A 15,833-nucleotide genomic window follows, 5' to 3' on the forward strand; every position below is an offset into this window, starting at 1 on the left:
AGCTGGTCAGTCTCCCTGTAACCAAGGGGAAAGTGTCTCTACATGTGTGCCTGTGGCAGACGGCTGTGTGTCTGTGCAGGGGGGCAGTGAGCCTGGGGGTGAGGGCCCGTCTGATGCCTCAGAGGTGAGGCTGGAATCAGAACCAGGGCAAGAAGAGCCCAGAAATCAGGGAAATGTTTCTCTGGGGCAGCCTAGAGTGGCTGGCCAGAGTGAAGTTTTAGTTGAGGAGTTGGTGGCTGGTGAGGTTTGTGGAATTGAACCTGCACAAGCTGAAATTGAGTTGTGTGAAGCACAGTGGGTGCAAGCTGGCAATTTGGAGGGTGGAAGTAGCTATGGGGAAGGGAAGGAAGCTGTCCCAGTGGCTAGCTATATGCCTGAGATTAGCCAGGGGTGTTGGGACAAGGGAGAAGCTGTCTCTGGTGGTCTGGCTGTGTGTGGGGAAGAGTTTCTTCCTTTGTCTGAGGAAAGTGCCCCACAGCCTGTGAAGGCTGAGAGCAGTGGTGTTGTCCCAGAGTTGGGTCTGGATATGGCTAAGGCCCAGGAAGGGGGTGGCCCAAGGTTTGTGTCTGCTGGGGAGAGGGATGAGGTGACTCAGGTAGAGTCAGTCAGTGTTTTACCAGAACCCCAGAGACCAGACAGTGGTGACCCTGATATTGTGCCTGATGCTGCTGTGTTGCTGGCAGAGGGGGGAGCGACTCTGTGGGAGCAGGGAGACCCCTTAGCCCGGGCACAAGGAGAGAATGAGGGTGTGTTAACTCTGGTGCCTAATGATGGTGTGGACGTTTACAGCCATCTAGAGAGTTGCACAGGAAGTGAAGGTGCTTCTGACCCTGTCTCTTGTGGGTCTGTCTGTGTGCCTGAGAGGGGATTGTCTATGAATCCACCAGAGGGGCCAGAGATGACTCAGGGAGTAAGGGAATTGCAGGAGGAGTTGGTTGTGGCTCAGCAGGGCAAGGCTGCTGCAGAGCCAGAGACGGGTGAACTGCTGCTTAAGGAAGCTCATAGGGAGGAGTCCTGGCAGTGCTTGTAGCAAGCAGTTTGCAGTGACTGAGGGAGGTGACAGGACCTTGCTTGGAAAAGGCATTCGGGAGAAAGCTCTGCCTGTAAACAGCAGCAGCTTCTTGTGTGAGGCACTTGTTTTGGTGCCTGACAGACAGAATTTGTCTGTTAACAGTGACTCCACTGACTTGGGTTTAGGGAAACCCAGTGTGGATGGTGGTGGAGAGGTCTCAGAGGGACTGAGGGTTGTTCCAGATGAGGCAGGAACATCCAGAGAACTGGAGCAGGCTGCTAACCCAGTGACTGTGGGTGACCAGCTTGCTGGGAAGTCAGTGTGTGTGGGACAGGATTGTTCCCAGGTGAATGAGGAGAGTGGGAAGTTAGTGTCTCAGATTCAGGAGAAGGGCTGGGTAGCCAAGTATGCAGAGCAGAACAGCTGTGTGGTCACTCTCCCTAGGATGCAGGAGATGGCAGTTATGCTCCCATCTCTGGATACTGTGGACACTCATACTCAATCAGGGAAGTTGATATCTGGTTCCATGTGGAAACAGAGGTTGGAGAGGGACAGAGGAGAGACTTGGGAGTCTACAGCTTACTGCTGTTACCCCACTGAGTGGGGGAAGGGGGAGAATTCCAGGGCCATTGTGAGCCAGGGAGTCACGCCCAGCCAGCCCTTTGTCTTGGTCAGGCCAGAGGTTTCAGGCCTGGAGCCCAGAGGACAAGGGGGAGGGGCAGGACTTGCTTTGGCCAAGAAGATTGGCAGTTTAAACCTGAAGGGCCAAAACTGCAATGGTGTGGGGCCAGAGAAGGGGCCAGACAGAGAATTTCAGTATACACCTGGTATAGGATTGTTCTTGTTACTGATGTAAAATCTTGTAACCAATGTATTATTGTTGCAGAGAATTGTAACGGTATACAGTGTGCATGAGCTTATGAAAATACCATGTAATCTGTCTGGAGATGTACCAAACGACAGATGGTATGTAAGGGGACATTGTGATGTTGCTCTTTCATGGTTAACACTTGTAACTAGTCTTGGAACTTCTTACAGGACAAAAAGGGTTCCAGCCAGAAGGTCCTGTGTAAGAAGGGAAACTGAGGCACACCACCATTTTGGTTGGGGAGGCCTGTGATGCCCTCAGTGATGTTACTGGCATCACTTCCTGCATCAATTTTGCGTTGGGGGTGTCACATTACCGAATTGGAGGGAAGCAGCCAGATCGCTGCTGCACCCCTAGGTGGGGGTGTTGGCCCCAGAAATCTGTATGAAAGGGAGCCATGTGGGGTATTGAATGGGAGCTTGTTGTTTTCTGATCCTGTGTACACTGTTTATGTGAGTATATAATGTCTGTGTGTGTAGATCTGTAATCTGTGTGGAAACTGAAGATTTCCCTGCATGTGGTTAAGCATTGGACAGGGCCAAGCCTGTGGAGCCTGTGGACATGCTAACTACCTGTGGAACAATGGTTCTCAATGGGCCAAAGACACACCCAAAGAATGGGGGCTGTCCTGAGAGCAGCCAGCAGGGAAGACAGAGAGGCTGAGGACCAGGTGACCTGCTACATATTAGAAGAGGCCAGGAAGGAGTATAAAGAGGCCATGTGGTCGATGCCATTTTGCTCTCAGCTCAGCACTTCATCCCAGAGGCAGCATTGCAGGGATTGAAGAGCCCGGAAGACCTGGGAACCCATCCTGATCTCAGGATGTGCAATAAGGACTTTTAAACCAGCAGCTGCAACATCTCTGCTAGAGCCTGCATCGAGAACTGGGAGATTCGGTGCATGTAACGTACTGTACTTTAATAACCTTACTCTCAGGCTTTTCTTTCCTGTAATAATAAACCTTTAGATATAGATTCTAAAGGATTGGCCCAGCGTGATTTGTGGGTAAGGTCCAGAGGGTAAATTGACCAGGGATCTGTGGCTGGTTTCTTGGAACCGGACAGAACTTGTTCGGGGTAGGTGGGATTGGGTGCTAGGACCCCCCACCTGTGTATAGGCCCGAGGCCATCTGGGGCACGGCTATTGCTGGGGTGTCGGAGGGGTTTTGCTCGGGAGGCTTCAGGCAGGCAGCTGAAGCGCTCTGTGAGACTGGTTTGTGGCCTGTGTGGAGAGGTCGCCAGTCAGGGGGACTGTAAAGAGCCCCGGATTTGAGCAATTCGCCCTGAGCGGACGCCCTAAGCTGTGCCCAGACACGGCCTGGTCCGTCACATGCTGTTAGCAGTGGTTAGCAGCTGTGCTTTGTGTGTGGAGGGATGTTACAGGCCAGGAGGGAAAGTGGCTGAGGTGGGGGGGTAAGTGTCTGGGGCATTTATTGGCTACTGGGGAGAGCTAGAGATCAGAGGGGTTAATGTCTGATTTTGGGGTTTCGAGGCCAGAAGGATCAATGGCTGAGTTGGAGGGGGTTAGTGGCCGGGGGGTCAATGGCTGAGTTGGAGGGGGTTAGTGGCCAATGGCTGAGTTGGAGGGGGTTAGTGGCCAATGGCTGAGTTGGAGGAGGTTAGTGGCCGGGGGGTCAGTGGCTGAGTTGGAGGGGGTTAGTGGCCAATGGCTGAGTTGGAGGAGGTTAGTGGCCGGGGGGTCAGTGGCTGAGTTAGAGGGGGTTAGTGGCCAATGGCTGAGTTGGAGGAGGTTAGTGGCCGGGGGGTCAGTGGCTGAGTTGGAGGGTGTTAGTGGCCAATGGCTGAGTTGGAGGGGGTTAGTGGCCAATGGCTGAGTTGGAGGAGGTTAGTGGCCGGGGGGTCAGTGGCTGAGTTGAAGGGTGTTAGTGGCCAATGGCTGAGTTGGAGGGGGTTAGTGGCCAATGGCTGAGTTGGAGGGGGTTAGTGGCCAATGGCTGAGTTGGAGGAGGTTAGTGGCTGGGGGGTCAGTGGCTGAGTTAGAGGGGGTTAGTGGCCAATGGCTGAGTTGGAGGAGGTTAGTGGCCGGGGGGTCAGTGGCTGAGTTGAAGGGTGTTAGTGGCCAATGGCTGAGTTGGAGGGGGTTAGTGGTCAATGGCTGAGTTAGAGGGGGTTAGTGGCCAATGGCTGAGTTGGAGGAGGTTAGTGGCCGGGCGGTCAGTGGCTGAGTTGGAGGGGGTTAGTGGCCAATGGCTGAGTTGGAGGAGGTTAGTGGCCGGGGGGTCAGTGGCTGAGTTGGAGGGGGTTAGTGGCCAATGGCTGAGTTGGAGGAGGTTAGTGGCCGGGGGGTCAGTGGCTGAGTTGGAGGGGGTTAGTGGCCAATGGCTGAGTTGGAGGAGGTTAGTGGCCGGGGGGGTCAGTGGCTGAGTTGGGGGTGTTAGTAGCTAGGGAAGTTAATGCCTGAGATGGTGGGATTAGTGGCTGAGTCGGGGGGAGGGTTAGCAGCAAGGAGGTCCATGGTAGAGGTGGGAGGGGGTGAGTGACTGGGATGGTTCATGGTTGAGGTAGGCGGGGTTAGTGGCTGGAGGGGTCAATGGCTGGGGGGAAGGGTTAATGGCTGATGTAGGGGGGTTAGAGGCTAGGCAGGTTATGGTGGAGGTTGGGGGTTCAGCGGCTGGAGGTGGGGGGGTGGGTAATGGCTGAGGGGGGCAGGTTAGTGCCCAAGGGGGGTTCTCAGATGACGGGGAAGGATCCGGGCTCTGGGGATGAGGAGCGGCTGGATTCCCAGAAGGGGCGGCACGTGTCCTTCTTCCAGCGCTGCCTGCAGACCCTGCCCAGAGACCCTCGTCCCTGGACTCCCCGGCTACGGGCCCAGCTGGGGAGGTGATGGGAGCGGGATGCCGTTTCTGTGGGTCCTGAGCAGCTGTTAGGTGGTGGGTGCGAGGCTGAGGGGGTCACCAGGCGACACAGACCAGGCTGAGGGGCTGCTGGAGCTGTCTCAGGGCCTGTCTGGAGGGGTGTGAGTGGGGGGCTGTACATGAGTGTTCTGGGGTGTTCTGTGAGTTTCCTTCTTGGGTCTGTCCTGCAGGAGGTGACTTCTGGGTGCATGTCTGGTCCTGTCAGTCTGTGTCCTCCCCTCCCCAGGCGCATGGTGCAGTTTGCAGAATGGCTGGCCCAGACCCTGGGGGTGTCTGTCTCTGACAGACTGGAGCCCGTGTGGGTGTGTCTCAGGGCTTGGCGTTGGACATGGAGCATGTGATGGGTCCTGGATGGACGCTGGAGACACGTAGGAAAGTAACAAGGACGTGGGGTTTGCCCATAAAAGTTGACGCCCAGATAAATCCATTAGTCTGAGGTGCCACTGGAGCCCTCATTGTTTTTATAGACACAGACTGACACGGCTCCCACTCCCCCAATACCTGTGTTTTTAATCTGGGTCTTATAGACACAGCCATTCATGGTGAGTAAGGACCTTGCCGGCCCAGTGCTCAGAGCACTAATCTGGAAATGGCTTTGTGTTTTCCCTTGAAGCCCAAGTTACGGTCGGACCCACAGAGACATGGGACCCTGCCAGCTGGTGCTGGAACACACTTGAAATAGGATATCACCCTGGGGATGGGGAGGCTGCCCCGCGCTCCGCAGAGGGAAACGTGGGCTCCCCGGTGCTGAGCGGCTCCAGACAATTCTTTCCCCGCCGTGTGGCTGGGGGCTCCGGCCAGAAGACGCCTGCACCGACTGATCCCGTGTCTGGGGGTGGGAAGGGACTGTCAAGGGGGAGATGTGCAGAGCCCGTGGGGGCAGGGTGGACGAGGCTGCCTCCCTCTGCAGTGTGGGGCAGGGTCCCAGGCTGGGATCAAGTTGTGTCAATGGGGGATTTTCCGTCCCTTGCCACCGCTGAGCCGTGACGTGAGGGCGTCAGTAACACAGCCAGGGAGAGTGGGGCTGGACCGGAGGGGTGGGTGAGGTTCTGGGGTCTGCAAGGTGCAGGGGGTCAGACCAGGTGCTCATGATGGTTCCTTCGGCCCTTCAAGTCTGAGCCCGGGAGACCGGCCTTTCAGCTGCTGAGGGACTCCTGAGCCCAGCTCTGACCCACAGCCCCTGCTCTGACTGCTAGGCATGACTGCTCCAGCCAGAGGTCTGGGAGGGCTTTGCCTGGGGAGGGGCTGTTGTCGTGGCAACGGAAACACCCCTGCTGTGCCTGTGGGCTGCATCCCAGTGAGGGGGCTCTGCTGGCACCGCTCTGTCCCCACAGGCCCTGGGGTGTAGCCGCCCCCTCGGCTGTCATGGGAAAAGTGTTTCAAGTCCTCCGGTTTGCAGGGAATGGCTGAGACGGACCCAAGCGTGCGCTTAGGGCCCAGAAAGCAAAGCTCATAAAAACATAATTTGTGTATTTCTCTGTAATGTATTTATTTGAAACCAATCTCACAATTTTTTATTTGGCTCCTGCTGTTGCTACCCCTGAGCTGGGTGGAGATTTTGGCATCGAGGGAGCATCTCTTGGAGGTCTCGAGTCGCTTTTCTTCTTCCAGGCTACACAGGAAGAGGCAGCTGGGACTCTCAAGTCATCAGGAGGCTGGATACATCTGGGCTGGCCCCAGTGGCCGGGAGACACAGAGTTCTGGGCCTGGCTGAGCAACAGGTTCCCTGCCGCGGGTGCTGCCGTGTGAGCCCTGCCCTGGCCCTGGGCGTTCCTGGCCAGGCCCTCCCTTTGCTCCTCCACTCTCCATCCAGGCAGATCTCTGAGTCGGGGAAACCTCCCCTGAGAACCTGCCGCCTCCTCCGTGGAAGTGGTGGGAAAGGGGCTGCCGGGAACTCCTGGCCGTGGTGGCCCTCGGGGTCGTAGAGGAATCCCCTAGTGCAGCGTTTCTCCCCCTGGGGGTCCCTGCCCAGAAGGGGGCGGCAAGGCGAGGGCAGGAGGGTCGCTCACGGGGGCACCGGACGTTTGGGCTTTCCCAGCCGTGGCCTCGTGTTCAGTCCCCAGGTCCCCATCCCGGCGGAGTTTGGAAATAAGAAGAAATGTCCCTGATCTCTCCTGGCCTCCCCAGCTGGGCGGCTGGAGGGGCAGCTGCTCTCTGCCCCCAACCTGGCCAGCAGCGGCGCAGACGGACGGGTGGCAACGGCATCGCTGCCTCCACTTCTCTTGCGCTGCTGCTGCTGCTGGCACTGACCCCACAGCTGGGATCCCGCTCGCTCTGGCCACCCAGCTTGGAAGGGAGCGATGCCCCCAGCAGGGGGCAGAGGGAAGGATGCAATGGCAGCCACTCCCCCTTCCTTCTGCGCTGCTGCTGGGAGCGGAGCTGCCCTCCGAGCTGGGCACCTCCCCTGTGGCCCCTGCTCTGTGGTCCCCAGCGGAGAAGGCAGCCCTGCCAGCAGCAGTGCGGAAGGAACGGTGGCAACAACATGCCAGGCCACCCTGCCTCTGCGCTGCTGCTGGGGCGGCGTTGACTTCTGAGCTGGGGGACCCGTCAGTGACCACCCCTCACTCGCTGCTAGTGGGGCCCCCTCCGAACTGGGCCCCACAACAGCAGCCGCTGCTCTGCTGCCGCCCAGGTCCAAAGGCAGCGCCACCGCCTGCAGCGGCACAGAAGGAAGGGCTGAGATACCAGACCAGGCCTCCCTTCCTCCTGCGCTGCTGCTGGCGCTGACTTTGCAGCTGGGTGTCCTGCCAGCATGGGCCACTCGCAGGCCACTCAGGGTGTGTCTAGACTACAGGGTTTTGTCGACAAAAGTGGACTTTTGTCGACACAATTATACCTGCGTCTACACTGCTGCTTAGTTCTGTTGACTCTGCTGTTTTGTCGACAGCTGTAAACCTCATTCTACGAGGAATGACGCCTTTTGTCGAGAGAGTTCTGTCGCCAGAAGGCGCTATTGCATCTCCACTGCCCTTTGCGTCTACACTGGCATGTTGACAAAGCGGCTTGCTCTGTCTACAGAACTGGACGTAGTCTAGATGCTCTTTGTTGACAGGAGCTTTGTCCACAGTATCTGTCGACAAAACTTCTGTGGACAAAAGCCTGTCGTCTAGACGTAGCGTCAGTGTGGCAGGCAGGGCTGCCCCCAGCAGTGGCACGGAAGGGAGGGTGGCTCTGCTGGGTCAGGCGGCCTTGTGCACATGGTGCCTGCGCTCTCTAGCTGCCCAGCTGAGAAGGGAGAGGCACGGCCAGCAGCGGCACAGCAGGGAGGGTGGCGATACCAGACCAGCTCCCCTCCCTCCTGCGTTGCTGCTGGCGGTGGGGTTGCCATCCAGGTTGGGCACCTGACCCCTTATAACTTCCTCAGCCTCCCCATTAGTAGGCAGAGCCTCTGCCCGCAGCAGTGCAGAGGGAAGGGAGGCACCGCCACACCAGGCCGCCCTCCCTTCTGCGCTGCTGGTGGTGCTGGCGCTGCCTGCTCATGGGAAAAGGTGTGAAAAGGGGGTTCTCCAAAGGAGCAGCGCCGCATGGACCTCGGGGATGCCAGGGGTCTGAGTCCGCTGCTGACTCCAGGCTCCATGCAGGTGCTTCCACTCAGAAATGCACAAGAGCCTCCAGGATCCTGAGCCTTTCAAAGCGGAAGGACCCTCGTAAAGCCGAGTCAGTGGGACTTCCTGCTGGCCCCGGGCTGCACACGGAGTTCCCGTTTTGAAGTGCACAGGAGGCCCTGCTGGGGCCCTTGTCCAGTTCAAAGTGCAGAAAGTGCCCATCGACTAGTCGAGTAGCCAATGGAAATTCCATCGACTCCTCAACTTGTCCGTGAATCGTTATTTAACATCCTTACCCAGCAGCAGCGGCGCGGAAGGCAGGGAGGCAAAGCTGCAGCAGCCCACCTGCCTTCTGCACTGTTACCGGAGACAGCACGGACTGTCCAGCTGCCCGGCGGGAGTGGCGGCGCTGTTGCCAGCGAAGGCAGAGAAGGACGAGGGGAGCACCGTCCAGGGCCCCCCTCCCTGTTTGCTGGGGATGTCAGACAGGGAGTCACTGAACAATCATGTCACTGCATCAAACTGTAGCAATTCCACGATTATTCGATAGTCCCTGGTGCCTGAGTCAGCAATGAGGGGCTGCACCGGCATCCCACACAGCAGACAGAGGCTGCACCGGCATCCCACACAGCAGACGGAGGCTGCACCGGCATCCCACACAGCAGCCTCTGTGCGACGGGATCTTTTGCCAGCCCCGGACAGAGGCTGCTCTGCAGCAGCCTCCTCTGGAGCGTGAGAGACAGGAGCAGGCAGCTCCGCAGAACTGGTGCTCACGGAGAACTAGATTTTAAGTCAGCTCCCCTCCAGCAACCCCCCATCCCCCTCTCCTCTATGTGAGACAGCGAGGGAGGAAAGGGGGCTCCATGGAGCTGGCCTGTGTGGAGAGCCGGCTTAGAAGTTAGTTCCCCGAACATCTCATCTCATCTCTGCCCTGCGCACACGCTGATAGGGAGGCAGCAGTGGAGGGGGATGGGTGAGACGTGGTTCCACAGGAGCTGATACACATGGGGAGCTGTCTTAAAAGCTGCTTCCCGTGTGCACCAGATCCTGCCTGACTCCCTCACCCTCCGTGTGGCTGCATCTCTATGAGAGGCAGCAGCCCATGGTGCGGGCCAGGCAGCTCCATGGGATCTGGTGCTCATGGGGAGGCAGCTTAATAGCTGGATCCCCGCAGACACCAGCTCCCACCTTCCCCCCCTCTTGCTGCTTCTGTTCCTGAGGCAGCCGGGGGAGGGGTGTGTGGAGGCGACAGGATTAACCAATAAGCCCAGACGTATCGGTTAATCGTGTAGCCAGCTACACACGTTGACACCCCTAGTTTGTGCTGCTGCTGGTATCGGCGCTGCCCTCTGAGGTAGCCCCTGGCCAGTGGCACCCGCTCTCTGGTCACCCGGTTTGGGAGGCAGGGCTGACACCCGCCGCGGTGCTGAAGGAAGTGCTGCAATCCCGCCCCTCCTGCACTTCCTGCTGCACCGCTCTTGGGGCAGCACTGACGGCCGAGCGGGTGACCAGAGAGTCGTGGCTGCTCCTGGGGCGCCCAGCTCGGAGGACAGGGCCCCCGCCAGCAGTGGTGCAGAAGTAGGAGTGACACAACACGGAGCCACCCTGCTTCTGTGCTGCTGCTGGCAGGGACGCCGTCGTCTAAGCTGGGTCCCTGGCCAGCAGCCACTGCTCTCCAGCCACCCGGGTCAGAAGGCAGCCCCACACCCTGCAGCAGTGCAGAAGGGGAGGAGGCAAGACCTTATCATGCCCCCTTCCCTCTGCGCTGCAGCTGGTGCTGGTGCTGAATTCTGAGCTGGGTGACCTGCCAGGGGCCGCTGCTCTGCAGCCACCCAGATGGAAAGGCAGCCCCCCCGCCAGCAGCAGTGCAGAAGGAAGGGTGGCAACACCGGACCTGGCCTCCCTTCCTCCTGTGCTGCTGCTGTCAATGGGGCTGCCCCCAAACCGGATGGCCAGACAGTAGCCGCTGCTCTCCAGCCACTCAGCTGGGAAAGCCGGGAGAAATCCGACAGTTTTTAATATTTCCAAACATCTGCCCAGAGGAAGATTTGGGGCCCGAAGACGAGGTCATGGCTGGGAAAACCCAAGCGGCCAGTGACCCTGCTCGCGAGCCCCCTCCCCTGGCCCTGGGACCCCCTTTTGGGTGGGGAGCCCCAGCTGGAGAAAGGCTGCACTAGGGGATTCCCCAATGACCCTGGGGACCAACAGGGCCAGGAGTTTCTGGCAGACCCTTTCCCACAACTTCCAGGGAATACGCCGGAACTAGGGCCCCATCGCGTCCCCCTGCATCCTCGCCCATTTCACAGCCAGACCGTGTCCACGCTGCTCCCTGGCACACTCCCGGGGGCTTCCGTGGGAAATTTCCCGGCTCTCTGACCGGCTGGGTCCTGGCCCAAACTAGGATAGTGTGCAATGGGGGTGGGGGCGCCCCAAGAGTGCCAATTTCACTTCCCAGCAGCCTGTGGGGCAGAGCTTGAGCCGTTCCACCCTCACTTCTCCCTGCCCCTCAGGGTGGCTCTGATCTGCCCCCTCCGCGAGTGCCCGTGTTGGGGCAGGACAACTCCTGTCCCATCCCAGCCAGGTCAGGGAGCAGCTGACGCCCCAGGCCCCTCACCACGTGGGGAGCTCAGACTCCCCTCGCCATCCCTCCATCCCCTCCTCTCCCCCCGTTGCACGTCTCCTGGCTGTGAAATGGGTGGGGCCCTAGTCAGGTTCCCAGGGACCTTTACCCCCCACAGAGCAGGGGTGGGGAACCTTTGTTGGGTCGGGGCTACTGACCCACAGAGAAATCTATGGGGGGCTGCACACAAGTGAGAAACAGCCCCCCTCCCCTCCCCAGCGTGGGCCCCCAATGCAGGGGGGAGCCCTGACCTTCAGGGGCCGGATCCCCGCCAACCGGGGCTGCATCTGGCCCCTGCGCCTAAGGTTCCCCACCCCTGCCATAGGGATCTGCACTGGATGGGAGTCTCCCTGGGAAGGGCCTGGCCAGGCCACGAGAGCCCAGGGCAGGGCTGTGAGGCGCCGTGGTTTCTGTGGCTTCTCTGCCCGGCTCCCTGGCTGAAGGGCACCGGCAGCCCGAGTTCAGGCTCTGGGGGAAGCGGTGCGACAGGGAGGCCCCTTGGTCTGATCCAGCTACAGCAGGTCCCGAGGTTCAGCAGGTCCCTCTCTGCCCTGGCCGGCCGGTTTCCTCCTTTGCTGCCCTGGTCCCGTGTGTGACCTCGCCTGGTCCTGGCTGCTGGGCGGGTTGTTCAGTCTTCAGTCTGCACCATGACACTCCCCGTCTCTGGGCTGGAATCTTCTCTGTTGGGTCGCTGGGTCCAGCCCGCGCCTGGTTCTGAGGTGATGGCAACTTCTCCCGCCTCAAAGCCTGTGGGCTCCAAACTCCCCTCTGGAAGAGCTTCCCGTAGGGCAGGGCGGCCTAGTGGCTGGAGTCTGTAACTGGCCCCTTTTCTCAGGGCAGTTTGGCCCAATGGCCAGAGTCAGCACTTTGCACCTTTTCTAAGGGCAGTGTGGCCCAATGGCCAGTGTCAGTACTTTGCCCCTTTTCTAAGGGCAGTGTGGCCCAATGGCCAGTGTCAGTACTTTGCACCTTTTCTAAGGGCAGTGTGGCCCAATGGCCAGTGTCAGTACTTTGCCCCTTTTCTAAGGGCAGTGTGGCCCAATGGCCAGTGTCAGTACCTTGCCCCTTTTCTAAGGGCAGTGTGGTCCAATGGCCAGAGTCAGTAATTGCCCCTTTTCTAAGGGCAGTGTGGTCCAATGGCCAGTGTCAGTACCTTGCCCCTTTTCTAAGGGCAGTGTGGTCCAATGGCCAGAGTCAGTAATTGCCCCTTTTCTAAGGGCAGTGTGGCCCAATGGCCAGAGTCAGTAATTGCCCCTTTTCTAAGGGCAGTGTGGCCCAATGGCCAGTGTCAGTAATTGCCCCTTTTCTAAGGGCAGTGTGGCCCAATGGCCAGAGTCAGTACCTTGCCCCTTTTCCAAGGGCAGTGTGGCCCAATGGCCAGAGTCAGTAATTGCCCCTTTTCTAAGGGCAGTGTGGCCCAATGGCCAGAGTCAGTACCTTGCCCCTTTTCCAAGGGCAGTGTGGCCCAATGGCCAGAGTCAGTACTTTGCCCCTTTTCCAAGGGCAGTGTGGCCCAATGGCCAGTGTCAGTAATTGCCCCTTTTCTAAGGGCAGTGTGGCCCAATGGCCAGTTTCAGTACATTTCCCCTTTTCTAAGGGCAGTGTGGCCCAATGGCCAGTTTCAGTACATTTCCCCTTTTCTAAGGGCAGTGTGGCCCAATGGCCAGTTTCAGTACATTTCCCCTTTTCTAAGGGCAGTTTGGCCCAATGGCCAGTGTCAGTACATTGCCCCTTTTCTAAGGGAAGTTTGGCCCAATGGCGAAGGTCAGTTTCTTGCCCCTTTAGTCCAACCAGTGTGGCCCAATGGCCAGTGTCGGTACCTTGCCCCTTTAGTCAGGGCTGTGCAGCCCAATGGCTACAGTCCATAAGCTGGCCCTGACTCACTGGGCTGTGCAGGTCCCTGTCCAGGGACAGGAGATGGGGGAGGGGAGGTTCTATCCCCCGCGGGGGGGGGGGGAGGGGCAGCTCCTCCTTCTCCCCTGGTGCCCGGTCCAGGGCCGGGTCGGGTCCATGGCTCCAGTCCCGGCGTGAGGAGGAAAAGCTCCGACTGATGCTCCGGCTCCTGCTGGCAGCTCCTTCCCTGCAGGCAACACCGGCCCTGGAGCCAAGCTGGGGGTGGGGGAGCTGGTGCATCCCCGTGGCCGGGGTCCTCCTGTCCCAAGACAGCAAGGGCCTGTCATATGCGGGGCCCGGGACCCAGGGGGCAGTGGGGGCTTGGCCCTGGGCGGCGCCTCTCTAGGGCCCCCAGGGTCTGGCCTATCACTGCAGGAGCTGCTACCGCCTCCCCCCCATGCCAGCTGTTCCCCCACAGCATCCAGCTGCCCCAGGGCTCCCATTCAGGGTCCCAGGTGTCCGGTGTTCGACCAGACAGTCCAGTTTTTGTGCCCTCTGCCCAGTGAGAACAGTCAGAACTCACCGGGCATGAGCAATGTCGGGACTTTCTGGTTTTCCGGCTGGGCCCCCGTCCAGTCCCGCTGTCCCTCACCTGTTCCCCTCTCCCCCCCGTCAGGTCTGCTTCCCACTGGCCGCCCCAACCCCCCTCCCTCCCCCGGCCAGCCCTGCCTCCCTCCTGTCCCGTCCCCCCACCCTCATCTGAGATCAAGTGTGTCCAATATTTTTTTTACTCACCTGGTAACCCTACTCCCATTGCAGGTGGGAGCCTGGGCGGGTCATTTCCACAGGGCCCCCGGCCTGGCATCTGCCGGTGTCTGCTCTAGCGGCCCATTGCCCAGCGGGGTCCCTCACCTCTGGCGCAGCAGCAGTGGGCAGAGGGGTCAGCCCCCTCCCTGGCCGGCCGGCCGGTGTCCTCGGCTGGGCCCCCGAGGGACCGTCCCAGCTGGGCCCCGAGCTCCCTAAGGGGGGCTGTGCTGAGCTGGGATGGAAGGGAGGAGACGGGGCCCATCAGTGTCCTGCTCCCAACCCCCCTGGGTCAGGAGCCCCCCTCCCCACGTCCCCCTGCTGGAGCCACTGGGGAGAGGAGCTAATGGGCCCCCCAGCTCCTGGGGCGAAGGGCGGTGGGCAGGGCCCTCCATGGGGACTTGCACCCCCAGCTGGTTTTGCAGGGTTTGGACTGGGCAGTACCAGCCAGGCAGCACGTAGCTACACTGCGGGGGGGGGGGGGGGGGGGTCCGGGGAGAGAGGGAATCCTGGGGCCGGACTCGCTCTTCTTTCGCCGGGACTGTGTGTGGGACAGGCAGCGCCCTGGGATCTGTGTGCGCCCAGGCCAGCCCCCTCCCCACTGGCCGCTCCTCCCTTTGCTAGACCCGCTCCCCCCAACTCCATCCCGGCTAGGCCCCTGCTGGCTGGTCCCTTCCTCCCCTCCCCGCTCCCAGTTCTCCCCCTCCCCCCATCAGCCCTGCTCCTCCCGACCTCCTCCCAGCCAGCCCTGCTTCCCGCTGGCTGGTCTTCCCCGCCCCCGATCTCCCCGCGCCAGCTCCATTCCCCCAGCCCCATCCCAGCCTCACTCCCCTCCCAGCCGGTCCCCCCTTCCCGTTCTGAGATCACGTGTGTCTGGGAGGTTTTTCAAACCCATCTGGTAACCCTACCAGGGGACAAGGAGGGGCCCATGGCCAGAAAGGAACCTGGCTGGAGCCCAGGCCGGATCATGGGTCCTTATCGTCCCCGGGTCTCCCCTGAGCCAGGAGAAGATGAGCTGGACCCAAGTCTGGCTCAGGCCCGGCTCTGACTCTGTCCTCCCCAGGGGTCACTCCCAGCCCACAGCCCTGCCGCTGCCGCCCTGCGGCCTGTGGGAGCCGCCTGCTCACCCCCGGGCCAGAGAGGCTCAGAGGTCACTCACCTCCCATGCCGGGTGCGGGGGGGCAATTACAACCGGGCTCTGCTGCTCCCTGGGGCCTTGGCTCCCTTGGGACACTCTGGGCGCGATGCAGGAGCTGACACACTGGGGGGAGAGGGGGGGGGGGCAGGTCAATAGACCCGAGCCCAGGCTGTGCCAACGAGCCCCCATCCCCATCCCCGGGGCTGGGCCCTGGTGCTCAGGGGAGCGAGTCGGATCCATGGGCCTGGCTCTTGGGAAGGGCCTTGTCTCTCCAGGCTAGGGCAATGTGGATGGATCCCATAGTGGGGGAGGGGGGAGTTGTGAGGGGGAGGGGATGGGATCTGAGGTTCTTGTTCCCAGAACCAGCCAGGCCCTGAGATCAACTTCCACTCCCAGCCCTGACCCTGGAGGGGGAAGGGCCCAACACAGCCCTGCCCAAGGGTCCCCAGTCTCCCCTTCCCCGCCCCCCACCCCCAGTGCTAAAGGAAAACAGCCTCCCCCTGCTCGCCCATGCTCACCTCCCCGCTGTCTGAGCGTCCGTGTGGGGCTCTGCCCGCAGGTCCCCCCGCAGGGCCGGCCCGAGGCCAGACCCCGCCGTGCGGAGCCTGCAAAGGAAGAGGAGACGGGGTCACCGCTGGGAAACCTCCCCTCCCCCCACACGGCTGGTGTCCTGCCCCCAGCCAGCACCTTGGGACACTTGGACAATCAGAGCCCAGAGCTGTACAACCAGCCACAGCCCAACCACTGCTCATGGGCACCGCCAGCAAGTGTGTGAGCAGCCCTGCCCCTTAGAGAGACTCGGGAACTGCCCAGAGATAGGTAGGGAGAGAAACAGCTTGATCACCACCTCCTGCCGACACACACACACCTCCCCCGCAAGCCCTGCTGGTCTGGGACTGATCCGTCTGGTCTGGGAATCACAGAACAGTAGAATGGGAAGGGACATTGAGAAGCCATCAAGTCCAGTTCCCTGCCCTCACGGCAGGACCCAGCTCCGTCTAGATCATCCCTGACAGGTGTCTGTGCAACCTGCTCTGAAATATCCCCAGTGATGGAGATTCCACAGCCTGCAAGGGCAATTTGTTCCAGTGTTTCACAACACTGACAGGAAGTTTTCCCAACAGGCAGAAACATTTTC

General features: G+C 60.3%; 1 long non-coding RNA gene across 1 annotated transcript; it reads right to left on the reverse strand.

The window, feature by feature from the left end:
- Window positions 1-13,532: 13,532 nt before the first annotated feature.
- Window positions 13,533-15,463, reverse strand: LOC142826415 (uncharacterized). Its single transcript, XR_012900554.1, has 3 exons — window positions 15,214-15,463; window positions 14,717-14,818; window positions 13,533-13,792 (listed from the first exon to the last, which is right to left on the reverse strand). It is a non-coding gene; the product is annotated as an uncharacterized LOC142826415 (long non-coding RNA).
- Window positions 15,464-15,833: the final 370 nt, after the last annotated feature.

The sequence above is a fragment of the Pelodiscus sinensis genome, unplaced genomic scaffold (genome assembly GCF_049634645.1).
Source record: "Pelodiscus sinensis isolate JC-2024 unplaced genomic scaffold, ASM4963464v1 ctg39, whole genome shotgun sequence".
NCBI classification, from domain to species: Eukaryota; Metazoa; Chordata; order Testudines; family Trionychidae; genus Pelodiscus; species Pelodiscus sinensis.